Genomic DNA, 16,046 nt, shown 5'->3' on the forward strand with positions numbered 1-16,046 from the left:
CATTTCTAAGGTCGAATCGAAAAATAACTGATGCTCAGTTAAGTGTTATAAAAACTTTTAAGGAAGCAAATATAAGAACAATAAGTGCATATTCCTATTTAGTTGAGGAAGCTAGAGGATTTGAAAATGTTGGGTTTATAAAACGAGATTGCTGAAATTGCTATAATGTGGTGAACAAACAGAATTTAATCAACGTTGAGACTGGAGATGCTTAAAGTTTAGTAGACCAATTTAAACGGAAGCAAGTAAAAGATCCTATGTTTTTTTTTTTTTATGCAATTCAAGTTGATCAAGAAAATCGAATGACAATTTTTTTTTGGAGAGATGGCAGATCAAGGATTGATTATAACTCTTTTGGGGATGTTATATGTTTTGACACTACATATCAAACTGACAAGTAGAATATGATATGTACCTCATTTGTAGGTGTCAACCATCATTGGAAGAATGTACTTTTGGCTGTGCATTTTTATTGGATGAAACAACTATTTCTTTAACTTGGTTGTTTGAAACATTCTTAGAATCAATGGGAAATCAAAAATCATAGACAATTTTTACTGACCAATGTCAAGCAATGAAGAATGCTATAAGAGTTGTGTTTCCTGATACATGTCATTGCTTGTGCTTATGTCATATCTCAAAAAATGTTGCAAAAAATTTTCCAAGGCATTATGAGAGTAAATTCAATAAGATTCTTTATAATTGTGAGACTGAATTAGAGTTTGAGTCTTCTTGGGATGCCTTACTTAGAGATTACAATTTGGTGGGCAATAAGTGGCTTAACACTTTATATAAAAATTGGGAAAGGTGGTGTTCAGTTTTTATTCATAACACTTTCTCTGCAAGAATTAAAGCTTCATCAAGGAGTGAGAGTGTAAATAATGTTTTTCAACATATGGCGTGCAAAACAATAAGGCTAACAAAATTTGTACACGAATATGAGAAAGCTTCAAAAAATATGTAGGTGGAAGAGTTAGAAGAAGATTTTTGTTGCAAACAAGGTACATCTTTTCAAATAGTCAAGAATTGTGGACTTTTGGAACATGCATTATCTGTTTATACTCGTACATTTTTCAAAAGATTTGAATTAGAAATTGCTTCTACCTTGGGGGTCATACATCAAGATGTGTATTCTGATAAAGTGTCTTTTACCTATGAAGTTATCGAAGGAGGTGGTCGGAGGATTCGTGCTGTCCAATTTAACTCCTCAAATAATGTTGTTACATGTAGTTGGAAAATGTTTGAAACATTGGGGTTACTATGTCGACATGCTTTGCGAAGACGTATTGTGAAAAATGTCACAAAGCTGCCTGTTCAATATGTTTTGAAAAGATGGACAAAAGATGCAAAGAAAGATAGTGTTTTATGTGATCATGTAAAACCAGCAAGTGCAAATGATGAGTTGTAGGTGACTTCATGCTGTAACGAATTAATGCGCTTGGTTTATGAAATTTTCACAAAAAGTGCAATGACTCGACATACTGAGATGTGCAAAAAAAAACGTAATAGAGATGATAGAATTAGTTGAAAAAGATATGGAGCAGTTAAATGTGGCTAGAGATGGTGATGAAAAAGAAAATAGGATTGTTGCTAATAATGTATTTGATGATGCTTAGAAGACAGATTGCTCTCTCAATAGTTAGCCAATATTAGATCCCCCCCTGTGTGCGACTGAAAGGGGTCACAAATGCAAGACTCAAAAGAAAGATGGAGAAGCATAAAAGGAAACTGTTAAAAGATGTTACAAATCAAGTAAATCTTTGTTCTTTTATTTAAATTTTATATTGAAAAAAAAATTTTGTTAGTAGTGCGGTTCAAATATTGGTTTGTTGTGAATAATGCCCATGATTTCCTCTTTTTTTTTTTTAAGAACAGTTGTCAACAAGAGGACTTCCAACAAGCTCTAGCCATGCCCCTAAAGGTATTGATTCATTTCTAAACAATTTTATGTGGAGGACTTTCAAGTATTTTGATTTAAAAATGTGCTTACTCTTTATAAATGATGCACTATATGATACACATTATCAAGTAAATCTTCACTGTGCAAAGCTACAAGAATATAATTTTTTTTATTGACCTTTATTGTATGCATTTATCAATTTTTTCTTATATATGTTACCTTATCTATATTGCCTTTGGAATATTTGTCATTCATGTACCATATGCAACACACAAGTCCTATGAAAATAATAATATTACTAGCTTTATCAATAATAATTGTCCTATAAAACTATATGCCTTTAAAACAGTTGTCATTAATTCACAAAACTTAACTTATGCTCCACAGTGTACAAGTCTTTGCCAGCCAATGCACCTATCTAGTGTACCCATGGATGAGAATTATTATAATCAAGTATGATCTAAACCCTTACATCCTCTTCTTTATTTATATATTTTTTTAATGATGCCATATTAATCTCTTATAATATTTGATAGGTATTTATTCCTACAGGCATGCCAACAACCATTAGTCCAAGTCATTTTCAACATCCAAATCAAGTAGAAGTAAATAAAAATAAATAAATAATTGATTTGTAAAATTGAATGTTCGAATGTAGAACCCCTTTTCCTATTGGAGTGGTGCTTCTCCAAATTTCAGCTTCAAGAGTATGCTTCAAAGTAACGATTTCTTGAATCATTTAAGTTAGGTCAATATACTTGTTGTTTCTATTTTTTATTCTTCATTAGTAATGTTTATTTATTTGTATCAATAGTTATTACCTTGTTACTAATAACTGAAAAATGTCTATCTCTATTTGTGCAGAATTCTTTCTCAAATGGTTTTACACAACTAAATCCTAGAAAAAAATGATTCGACTCAAAATTTATCTTATGAGTATTCAACTTGGAAGATTTTTGACAAGTTCTCAAGTTGGAAGATTAATAAAGTAACTAATGATTAGAGGAGTGAAAGCTACAGTAGTTATTTTTGTATTTTGAAGGCAATGAAAATAGGCTTATTTATAGGAAATGTTCGATTACATTCCTTTTTGTATATTTTCTTTTGTTATGCCTTCTCAAAATTGTATAGTTCAACTTGTAATTTATCCAATTGAATATAAACAATAGCAATGAAAAGTATTTTCAATTCAAATGTTGATTATAAGCAATTTTTGTGAACTTGTGGTGTGGACAATTAGAATATAGCCATTGTAAAACAAAAGACTTGATTTATTGAGAAATATCTTTTAGTACAATGACTAACAAAAAGAAAGAACATTCCTCTAATTCCCTACCAAAGGCTCTTCCTTTTCCTCAGAAAATTTTACAACTCACTAGCTGCATAGTTACAAGTTTTTTTACACTACATAAAAGGAAATTGATTCAAAATTTAACATGAGTCACCTAATATCAACCAAAATTAATCCCGCCTCAGCAAAGTAGTTTTTTTTTTCCCATTTGTCAATGCATTCACTGACTCAGCATCTTGATAGTTCACACATCTAATACAAACATCTTTGTTAGGACATATGTGATTTAGTTAGGAGCATATGTCATCATGAATTGGCTAATCCTTTGACAAAATGCACTTTACTTGTAATTAGGTATGATGATGAGTGAATCATCAGTTCTGTAGGTTCGTCCAAATGATGTTGAATCCTCGTCACTATCCCTGCGAACGTAGGACAAAGGTCCTCCTAGGGTATCACCGGTGTGGTGCCTGCCACAACGCCTCCAATGCCAAAGTTAGCATATAGAAGCCTTTTTAAAGAAATAAGAAAGTTCTAAGTATCAGAGATATATGTCTAAGAGTATTTTTAGGGTCAAGATTATGTACCTGGTTTGTCTCTGTTCAAGTTGTATATATACAGCTTCATGGTTTCTAGCCGTTGGGGCCTTAACTATAGCTTTAATGCCCTTTCTGTAACGCCTCAAGGCTCATTAATATGGAATTTGATGAGGTTCCAATGGTCTGCCACCTGATTGGTAACCGTCTGAGACATTAAATGCTCTTATTAATGATTCATCTGTGTTCGTCCGTGTTGTGCCAAGGTGGACGAGTGTATTAGATAATGTCGTCCAGAGAAGGGGAGTTTGTCAGTCCCTTTAGCTGCCCCCCAGGTTCTGAGGTCGTCGTGGTGTGTCATGATGACCCTCAGAAGATGAAAGGTTTCCTGTCCAAACACGGCTCTTGGGGTTTCACTCCACATTTAATGCATAGTGGCAGCGCCACATACATCGTGGCCATGTGGTGTGTTCTGACTAGTGACTCTCGGGTTTCCCACTGATTTTTAGTTTTTTGTGCCTTGGTTTTTAAACTTCCCTTCATTTCACTTTCCCATTCCCTTTCTCTAACTCTCAATCATTGCTCTGTGCTTCTTCTCCTCCAACCTATCTTTGCGATTTTCTTCCAACCGTTGCATTTTGTTGTTAAGCTTCTTTTTGAGGTATGTTTTCTTTATTCTCTCCTCCTTTGCTTCATATTCCTCCTTTATCTGCCCTATCACCAACTTAGAATCACTCTGGAGGAGCAAGCTCCTAGTGATTTCCCGACCCTTAGCCCCGTCAATATCCCTTCGTATTCGGCTTCATTATTGGTGGCCAGGAATTTTAGCTGAACCCTGTATTTAAGCACTTCTCCGTTTGGGTGATGATGACCACCCCTACTCCTCCCCTCTTTTGGGCTGACAAACCATCAGTTTGTATCGTCCATCTTTCTACTTCGTAAGGGAGGCTATCGCCGTCCGGGATGGTGAACTCAGCAACGAAGTCTGCCAATGCCTGCACTTTGATAGCTATCCTAGGGTGGTACTTAATGTCGAACCAGCTAAGCTCGATCGCCCATTGAACCATTCTCCCAGCTGCCTTGAGCTTGTTCATGGACCTCTTAATGGGTTGGTCCATCTTACTAAGATGAGGTTCGCTTGAAGATAAGGTCAGAATTTGCGTGAAGCTACTATTCACGCGAAGGCCATCTTCTCAATCCTTGGATGCTTGGCTTCTGCCCCTTGGGAAGCTTGGCTGACGTAGTAAATTGGGAGCTGTTTCCTGTCCTCTTCTCGAATCAAGGCTGTGCTGACGGCTGTGGCTAATACTGCCAGATACAAATACAGGTTTTCCCCCTCCTTGGGCAGACTTAGGAGAGGTGGGTTGCTTAGGTAGTGCTTGAACTCTTGAAAAGCTACCTCGCATTCGTCGGTCCAAGCAAAAGCTTGCTTCAAGGTCTTGAAGAAGGGTAAGCATTTGTCCGTCACTTTAAAGATGAACCTGTTAAGTGTCGATATCCTTCCCGTAAGCTTCTGGACTTCTTTGATGGTCTTTGGCGACTTCATGCCAAGTATGGCTCGTACCTTCTCTAGGTTTACTTCTATCCCCCTTTGGGACACCATGAATCCCAAGAACTTCCCTGAGGCTACTCCAAAGGCAAACTTACTGGGGTTCAACTTCATCTGATACTGCCTGAGTATGCCAAACGTTTCTCTGAGATCGTCCAAGTGAGCAAGTTCCTCTTTACTCTTGACGAGCATGTCATCCACATATACTTCCATGTTTCTCCCGATATGCTTGCTGACCATTTTATCCACTAACCTCTGGTAAGTTGCTCCTGCATTTTTCAATTCGAAGGGCATTACCTTATAGCTATAGAGCCCTTGGCTCTTGATGAAAGCAATTTTCTCCTGGTCTTCTTTAGCCATATTTACTTGATTGTATCCTAAGAATGCATCCATGAACGTCAATAATTTATGCCTTGCTGTAGAATCCACTAGCTGATCTATCCTGGGCAGAGGGAAATTGTCCTTTGGGTAAGTTTTGTTTAGGTCTGTGAAGTCCACGCACATTCTCCATTTTCCATTCACTTTCTTCACTAAAATGACATTGGCGAGCCAATCTAGATAGTAGACCTCTCAAATAAAGCCTGCTGATAACAACTTGTTGACCTCGTCTGTAATTGCTTGGTTTCATTCTGGAGCAAAGACCTATCGTCTTGGTTAAACGGGCTTCTTCTTGGGGTGCACATTTAGCCTATGCTGGATGACCTTTGGAGATATACTAGGCATGTTCTCATGACTCCATGCGAAGACATCCATGTTTTATTTAAGGAACCGGACGAGTCTCATCCTTATCTCGGGACTCAAAGCCATCCCTATTCTGGTCGTCTTTGCTGTTTCTCCTTCGACTAACTCCACTGTCTCCATGGCTTCCACTTTATCTTCTTCCATCTCCGCGATCATTCATGTATGGTTTTCTTTTGCAACTAACACGGCCTAGTAGCATTTTCTAGCAAGTACTTGATCTCCTTTTACTTTGCCTACATTGTTTTTCATTGGAAATTTCACCTTCAGGCAATATGTGGAAGTGGTCACCTTCCAGCGATTAGGTGTGGGCCTTCCTATGATCATATTGTATGAAAAGGGACAATCTACCACCAGGAAATCCAACTGACGAGTCAGCTACAGTGGGTAAGATCCTACCGTGACTATTAACATCACTATGTCTTTGGGATACACCCTGTCCCCACTGAAGCTAACGAGGGGGGACTCAAAAGGACACAATCTTTTTGGATCTAGCTTCAACTGTTGAAAAGCGGAGAGGTAGATGATGTCTGCGGAGTAGCCATTATCCACGAGGATTCTTCTGGTGTTGAACCCTTCTATCGTGAGCATTATGACCAAGGAGTCATTATAAGGTTGTTTTACCCCTCTAGCATCTTCTTTAGAGAAAAACATATCCCTGTCCGTTTTTCTCTGTTTCAAGAGGGTATCCTGTGGACGCAGTTCACCTGTATCTGATATGACTTCTTGAGGGATCTGAACAATCCTCTTGTGAATGGCCTGCCTGTGATCGTCTTTATCTTCTCGATTACGCTTTGTGGACGTTGGGACTTATGGTCCTCGTCCTTTGGTAAGGCTTCGCGATTGTTCTTGTCATCGTCCCTGGACCTACTAGGCTCTCCCTTCTTCACAAACCTCTGCAGTTTCCCTTTTCATATGAGCTCTTCTATCTACTCGTTCAGTTTTTTATAATCCTCTGTGTAATGGCCGTGATCCTTGTGGAAACGGCAATACTTCTTCCTATCACGCATGTTGGGTGACGAATGTAATGGCCTAGGCCATTTGAGGTAGTGCTTATTTTTAATTTGCGCTAGACTTTTTTCAACAGGCATAACTAAAGGAGTGAATTTTACCGTTCGAGGAGCTTTTTCGCCTTTCCTTTTACCTCCGTCGTTAGTCTGATGGTCTGAGCGTTCCCTTTTTCGTCCTCTCCGGTCGTCCTTGTTCCCTCCTTTTTCATTGGTTTTCTCTATGTCTTTTATCGCAGCTAAAGCTTCCTCGGTGTTCATGTACTTCTGTGCCTTCAGTGCCATTGTTTTTGGAGGATTCTTCATGAGAGAGACCACGAACTCCCTGGATTTCAATCCAGCTTTAAAGGTTGTTAGCTACACCTTGTCATTAGCTTCGTCTACCTCTAAAGTTTCCCGAGTGAAACGCTTTACGTACAACCTTAGGGTTTCCTTCTCTCCCTGTTTGATGGTGAGTAAGTGGTCTGCTAGCCTCCTCGGGTGTTGTCCTCCAACGAAGTGGCGTAGGAAGGAACTGCTCGAAGCTGTCGATAGACGATGAGGATAGCTTCGTGAACCATTCCCTTGCAGCTCCCTTGAGAGTAGTTGAGAAAGAGCGGCATAGTATTTCGTTAGGGGGTTGTTGGAGACCTAGTGTCATCTTGAAAGTGTTGAGGTGGTCCAAGGGGTCCTTGAGTCAGTCAAACAGCTCAAGCTAAGGCAGGTGAAACTTTGACAACATTGGGCATTCCAGAACTGCTGCTGTAAAGGGGGAATCCATTGTCCTGACCATTCTGTCCAAGCTTCGATCTATTTTCCCTTTAATGGCGTTCCTTAGCTCGTCCATCTCCTTTTTCATTTCTCGGAGAAGCTCTAAGCTCAGTCTATCTAGAGTGGTTGGTCTTTGACGATTGCTTCGTCTTTGGCTATCTCCCTAGTCTTCCTGATTGACCCTGGAACGGTTGTCTTCCTGTTGGAGTTGCTACCTCATCTCTTGATTTTGTCTGGTGAGTTCTTCCACACTAGCTGTAAGTGCTTGGATCTGCAGAGCCAATGCTACAAGATCTTGGTTGGACTCCATCTGAACTTAGAGAATGACAGGAACTATACTCTTGAACCTTAGTGCGAAAATGGCGTCCTCATAGATGGCACCAAACTGATGATGTGTGAATCGTCAGTTCCGTAGGTTCGTCCAGATGATGTTGAATCCTCGTCACTGTCCCTGCGAACGTAGGACAAAGGTCCTCCTAGGGTGGTCACCGATGTGGTGCCTGCCACAACGCTTCCGATGCCAAAGTTAGTATGTAGAAGCCTTTACAGAGAAACAAGAAAGTTCTAAGTATCAGAGATATATGTCTAAGAGTATTTTTAGGGTCAAGATTCCATACCCGGTTTGTCTCTGTTCAAGCTGTATATATACAGCTTCATGGTTCCTAGCCATTGGGGCCTTAACTGTAGCTTTAGTGCCCTTTCTGTAACACCTCAGGGCTCATGAATATGGAATTTGATGAGGTTCCAACGGTCTACCACTTGATTGGTAACCATTTGAGACATTGAATGCTCTTATTAATGATTCGCATGTGTTCGTCTATGCTGAGCCAAAGTGGATGAGTGTATTAGATAATATTGTCCAGAGAAGGGGAGTTCGTTAGTCCCATCAGAGTAGATCTAAGATATGTTTAATACTTTAAGAAACAAGAGTTCAAATCGAGTATTGAAACCATACAAATCTGTTCAAGAAACAAGTGAAGAAGTGTTGATTCATTAAAGCCTAACAGCTTCTCGACAGATACTATCTGTTGAGGCTCGACAAATAGCTCAACATTTGTATTTATCGAGAATTATGAAATCAGAATTTTCAGATCTAATTTTCAGCCCATGCTGACATGTATGTGTAGGTTTTCTTTTTTCACAACTCTAGACATGTAAAAGGCTTATTTTAAAGGTCATCACATAAGAGAATACAAGTAGAACACATGCAAAAGGTGACCGATGCCTTATTCTCTCTAAAAGAAGCTACTAAGTCTTTGCGCCTTAGGGTTTTGTAACCAAGTGCTTCTTAATCTTCATTGTTAATGAAGTGAAGAACTTTGTAGCCAACATCTTCCTCAAGTTGATGAGTAAGTCACGTATTGAGATACGTGCAAAGGAGTTAGTCACGTACTAGGATCCATGCATTATTGGTGGCGTTCATATATTGAAGAGTTTAGAGGTTCTGAAGTGGTAAAAGGTTTTTGTTGTGAGTTCATCTACAGGGATTATAGAGTTTAGGGACAAAAGTTTTGTACTAGATTTGAAACTTCTCTTTACTATAGTGAATTGCTTTTTAATATGGTTTCCTCCCAGGTTTGTTACTATGAAACTAGTTTGTTTCATTGATTTTTTGGAGTCATCATATCTTGTCTTATTTACTTTTCCGTTATGCATGATATTGACATGATATTGATGTTTATTTGTTTTATCAAGGTTTATTCATAATAAATCTAATTAACAAATTGGATTTTGAAACTTGTTAATTATATCAACTGGGGTCTAAATTTTCCAACAAGTGGTATCAGAGCTGGTACACTCTGATTGGATTAATTTCCTGAGTGTGATCCTTGACCCCATTGTCATGTAAACTCTTGATTGTTTTGATTTGCATGATCATGTGTTGAATGATGCTGATGATATTCAAGATGCCTATTACAAGTTTTATAATTTTTGTATGAAATCTCTTGAATGTTCTACAAAATTAAAAGCTAATTTTAAAAATGTCAAACCTGAAAGAGATGATTTGATTGCAAAATTGGATGAAACTAATAATTTGAATGAGAATTTTAAAAATCAAATTTCGTCTCAAGTGGACAAAATTAAGAGTTTGGAAGAGCAACTAGTTGAATTTAAAATTGAAGTTAAAAAATTAACTAATGCTAAACTTGTTGAGCCTAACTCAAAAGGAAAAGATTTTTATACTCCTCAATTTTAAAGGAATAATGAAGAGTTAAAGGTTAATATTGCTAAGATAGACAAAGGTAAACAATCTGATGTTAATGCTGAAGTTTCTAAACCTATGTCTAAAACGCCTAGGTTGAATAAAAATTTTGAATTTGTCCCCACTTGTCATCATTGTCATATTGTTGGTCATATTAGGCCAAATTGTCCTACGTTGAGGTCTCTGTCAACCTCTAAAGTTAGACCTCTTTCTAGGAAGCCGAGTAGCTCTAAAACTGCTCATGTTTGTTACCATTGTAGTGTTTTTAGACACACTTATCCTGATTGCTTTAAATTGTATCCTCAAAAGCAAGTGTCTAAACGGTCACAGGTTTCCTATCAAGGACCTATACCTTTGTTTGGAGAGTTATTAAAAACTTTGAGCTTTTTAACTCAATTTTAGGAGAATCTTAATTCTTTTATGTCCTTTAATAGACATACCAGGACACGTGCCTTTTCATCTTCATGGCCAAAGACTCGTGTTGTGTGGGTGAGAAAGGAGCCTAAGACTTTATTGTCTTTTCTGTTGTCCTCTACTTTAATTCTTTCTATCTAAAGTAAGACTCTCTTTGCTTGATTTCTTATCTGCTTTTGGAATCATACTTTCATGTATTTGCATCTTTCTTTCATGTTTTCATGTTGTTTGTCTGTTTTTGTTTGGTTGTTCAGTTTTTATTTTTATTTTTTGTTTCAAAATAAAAAAGGGGAAAATAAGAAAAATACAAAAAAATGTCGGTGTTTGTGTACATTGGTACTTGTGTACCTTGGATGGCCATTGAAACAAAGTTTTCTAAACTTTGTATCTCTTGTAGCTTAGATGAGCATCTCTATGCACAACTAAACAATCAAGCTTTGTAACTCGTGTTTGTGATGAGTAAGAATAAGTAATCTTTTGTATTTAACACTCGTATCACTCTTTTTGATGGGCAGGATTAGAAAATCCTAAGAGAAAGGCATAAATAACCATTTCACCACTGTTGCCCGCCAATTATGAAATGACATCAGTATGCTTCAGTATAGCAAAAGTGCAATGTTAAAAACTTAACATAATTGAGTATTTCTTTTCTCTCTCTTATATGCCTATGCATGATATGCTTAAAAGAAAATATGCAAAGAAAAATTAAAGCAAAAAGAATCAAAATGCTTTAAAATATGATTGCAAGCATGTATTTAAGGAGATGTGGGAGTTATAAGATATACCTCAAAGGTGATAGGCCCCATCAAGCAGTTATGATCATGTGTGAGTCAAATTGATTTGTTCATATCTCAAATCGGCATAACATGTAGACACCTATGCAATCTTACGATGTTTTTCACATATAACACGCAATATTCTTTGTTACTTTGGATACATGTGCAGGTACAATATAATTTGGCCATCACAATGAATACATGTGTTAATGTATGCTCATTAAACTGTCTTGACTTGTTTTTGAAATATAAAATTGGTTAGACTTGTTTAGTATGTGTGTTTGTTTTGGATCTAAATGCTTTACATTCTTCTTGTTGAGAGTGTTTTGAGAGCTTAACATGTCGATTGGATCTTTGGTTGAGTAGCTTGCTTAGTTGCATTCTTTTGTATGTTTTTCTCCTCTTTGAAAAATCTATTTTTATCAAGTTCGACAGCTTCTCAACACCTCTCGACAGCTAGCTATCTCTCGAGACCCTCTTTCTCATTGTCTCGATAGAAGTTAACGCAATCTCGATCCATCGAGCTTTCCGGACTCTGTCTCGATAGCTTCTCAACAACTTCTTGATCCATTGAGATAGTTTCTGTCTCCTCAATAGCTGCTCGATAGTTGTTCGATCCATCGAGGTTGGCTTCTCGATCTGTCAAGATCCTCTTGCATGCATTATTTTTCACATGTTTTGCATCTTTCTATTATCTTGTCATCCATAGCATCTTATTTCATTACATTTATGCATTTATATGGATTTCTTTTGCCTCCTTAATCATCTTTGATCATCTTAATGTTTCTTGGGTGAGGCTTTATCGCTTCTTGTACCATTTTTCAATCATGAAAAAAAGGGGGAGAAAATGTGGTAATATGTGGTTTTCTTTTTAAGATTTTAAATGTTAGGGGGAGAAATACATGTCTTTGTAAGGAGGAGATGTGTTTCATCTTGTTAAGGGGAGTGCTTACCTCATTCTTCTTGTACATCGGTCTTGTGACCATGTTTACATACATTGTACTTATCTTTGATATATATATATGATGATGTATGTCTTCTTCACTTACCTCTACATATGTTGTTTCTTTTCTATCTTTATACACATGCTTCTTATTTTTGTATGCAATCATTTATTTCCGTTTCACACTAAGATGCCGTAATGAGTTTTGTTTAAAGTGTTTCAGAAATACAGGTTGTCAAAGTCTTCCTTACCATGAACTCTCTTCTTGCAAAGTTTTTCAAGAGTTTGTGTTAGGATAGATTTTATTGTATTCAACAAGTGAGTATGAGTTGAGTGATTTATGACTTCTCTCATATGTTCATTTGTTTGTTGTGATTTTGTCACAGATTGCCAAAGAGGGAGATTGTTAGGACATGTGATTCATGTTAGGAACATATGTTATCATGAATTAGCTAATCCTTTGACAAAACGCACTTTACTTGTAATTGAGTAGATCTAGGATATGTTTAATACTTTAAGGAACAAGAGTTCAAGTCTAGTATTGAAGCTATGCAAATCTATCCAAAAACAAGTGAATAAGTGCTGATTCATTAAAGCTCAACTACTGCTCGACAAATACTATCTATCAAGGCTCGACAGATAGCTCGACAGTTGTATTTATTAAGAATTACGAAATCAAAATTTTTAGATATGATTTTCGGCTCATGCTGACATGTATGTGTAGGTATTCTTTTCTCACAACCCTAGACATATATAAGGTTTATTTTAAAGGCCGTCACATAAGAGAATACAAGAAGAACACATGCAAAAGGTGACCGATGCCTTATTCTCTCTAAAAGAAGCTACTGTGTCTTTGCGCCTTAGGTTTTGTAACCAAGTGCTTCTTGATCTTCATTGTTGATGAAGTGAAGAACTTTACAACCAACATATTCCTCAAGTTGGTAAGTGAGTCACATACTGGGATTTTTGCAAAGGAGTTAGTTACGTATTGGGATCTGCGCATCATTGATGGCATTCATATATTGAAGAGTTTAGAGATTCTGAAGCGGTAGAAGGTTTCTGCTATGAGTTCATCTATGGGGATTGTAAAGTCTAGGGACAAAGGTTTTGTACTAAATCTGAAACTTCTCTTTACTATAGTGAATTGCTTTTCGAGAAGGTTTTCCCCCCAGGTTTTTTACTATGAAACTGCTTGTTTCATTGGTTTTCCTGGGTCATCATATCTTATCTTATTTACTTTTCCACTGTGTATGATATTGACATGATATTGATGTTTGTTTGAATTTAAAACTTGTTAATTATATCAACCGGGGTCTAAATTTCTCAACAATCTCTACTCTATCACATAGTAAACAGTAGCCCAAAAACGTGCAAGCTTGAACCTGAATAACAGACTCTCTTAAACAAAGCAGCAAACCAAGACACTCTGCATCTCTACCAACAACACCACCAGCAACAAATGTCCCATCTCCAAGATTGTCATTTAGTGAATCCTCATTGGTCCAATTTGTATGCTCCTAAATACAATTTCAAATGTTAGTAATCAAATACAATAAAGCCTCTTTTAGAAACACATTACAGTTTCAAGCAGAAAACAAAAAATGAAACACTAAAGAACAAAATGTAGAAGCACAATAATACTCCAACACATTCTTTCAATTAGTAATACCTTGATATTATAATAACAAAACTTTCTAACATATTAGAATTTAGCATTGTGTATATTTTTTTAAGATGAAGGAGCACCTTATTTTTTTGAAGAGTCAATCCATCAAAACAAGACTTAAACTTCAACAAGTAAGTGTCACTTCTCAAAAACAGTTCATGTACTTAGGAACAACAAGCTGCCCAACATTACCAAACTGTATACCAAATGAAATTTTATTATCAAAATGATTAAAATTTACAATGAGATCTATACACCAACACAACTATCATTCACAAATACAATAACTAATAGCTAACACACTCTCTTAGACAAAAAAGCTAATGCAAGTACCACGGAGCTTCTAAAGCATTTGTAACTCCAAATCAAAAAAACTATTCCAAAAAACCACACAAGCAATCTAGAGATAAAAACAAGGGCTCATAGTCAGGAAGACTAAATAGAAAGAAAATAAAAATAAAAATAAAAAATTCATTCTTTTAATACTTTTTTTATCTTGGGCTTTTTATCAAACATATAGAAGGCACTGTATTATAAACTACATAGAGACAGAACAGAGCAAGAAAATAATACTTTGAAGAGTGAAATGGGACTTTGTAACATACCTTGATTAGTCATGGCTAGTTGCAATGGCAAGCATTGGATTCTAACAACCACTTCGTCATAGGGGAAAAGAAGGAAACAAGCTAGAAAAAGTTAGACCCAAGAAAAAAGTTAGTTCAAAATCTCATAACGCTTGTTCATGCAAAGAAAAATTTCTTCAATGATGCAGGGAGGGAGAGAGAAGAGAGCTGGGCGGTTTGGAAATTTTTGGGTTTTAGAATTTTTGGTGAAGCGGCTAAGTAGGATTAGAACTTAGAAGTGAAAGTGTACTTCAATATTTGTTTTTAAAAGGATGAAGTATTGCAGCAGGTGTGGTCATTGACTCGCTTTTCATTTAATACATGGATGCTTGCTATTGGTACATATCACCAGGAGGACCACGTCACTCCTCCACCCAGAGGAGCAAATAATTTCTCATTGTTCAAAGCTGGATGTCACTAGTTTCAATGAAACATTGATTCATCTCTCTCTTTCTCTCTCTCTCTCTCTCTCTCTCTCTCTCTCTCTTCTTAAATTAGATTCCAATATATTTAATTTACAATCAAGTTGTTCAAAAACCATATCTAAATTCATTTTAGGGGATCTCATTTATTTATTTATTTTTCGTTTTAGGGTAAAATACAACATCCTACTCTGAGATTTGGGGTAATACCAAGCACATCTAAAGATTTTTAAAAATGACCAATTTGGTCCTTAAAACACAAACGACATGTAATTCCGGTTGTCCATTCTTTCCCCAACAATTTTTCAGTTCATTTATAATTTTCATTTCTTTACTCTCTCTTCTTCACCAAAACATAAATCCTCATCACTACAAGAAAAAAGTCTACTTGTGAGGGTAAAATGCCTCATAAAATGTCAAATATCACCACAATTAGTTAAGAACAATGGTGATGACATTAAGCTGTCACTAAAAATGTATTTTGGGGGGGGGGGGGGGGAAGTGATGTTGCTATTTTTTAGATTGTGAGAGACGTTGTCGTCACTATAAAGTTATTTATTACTAAATTTTTATGTCATTAGTGATGATATTTTATATAATTTTTGCAACATTTATTATTTATTTATTTTTAATTTATTTTATATCATTTTTGTTTAACTATCCTATTACAATAGTACAATAATTATTAAATATTGATCTATCAAAAGATAAAATCTCATATCCAAAGGACATACACGGCCATGTATTTAAGAAACATCCCAAAAAAAATCTCACCAAACCAGATTATCCATTTTCCAAAACCCACTAATTCATTTGAAAAATGTTTTTACAGAACATTCAAAAAAGAAAAAGAATACAAAAATCTCCCTACATCAAATTATCAAACCAAGATCAACTTAATTAGATCTTGCATCACATAAGACAATAAAAAATGATCACCTTAACCAATGAATCATCAAATATCACACCTTAAACAGACCCAAATTTAAAAAAAACCCATAACCACAACAATGAGCATCGTGGGCCCAACATCCGTCGTCCTCCACAGCACCACCTATCACTACTCACTCATCCTCCTCAAACCTAAATGGTTCCAGCCATCCAAAATCACATGATTCACACCTCCAACCCAAACAAACCTAAATAATTTTTTTTAAAGAAAAATACTCATACCCACAATGACAAGTTCCATCAGATTGTGACCTTATAACTGCAACCCAGCACGCAT

This window comes from Castanea sativa, chromosome 11 (assembly GCF_040712315.1).
Source record: "Castanea sativa cultivar Marrone di Chiusa Pesio chromosome 11, ASM4071231v1".
NCBI classification, from domain to species: Eukaryota; Viridiplantae; Streptophyta; class Magnoliopsida; order Fagales; family Fagaceae; genus Castanea; species Castanea sativa.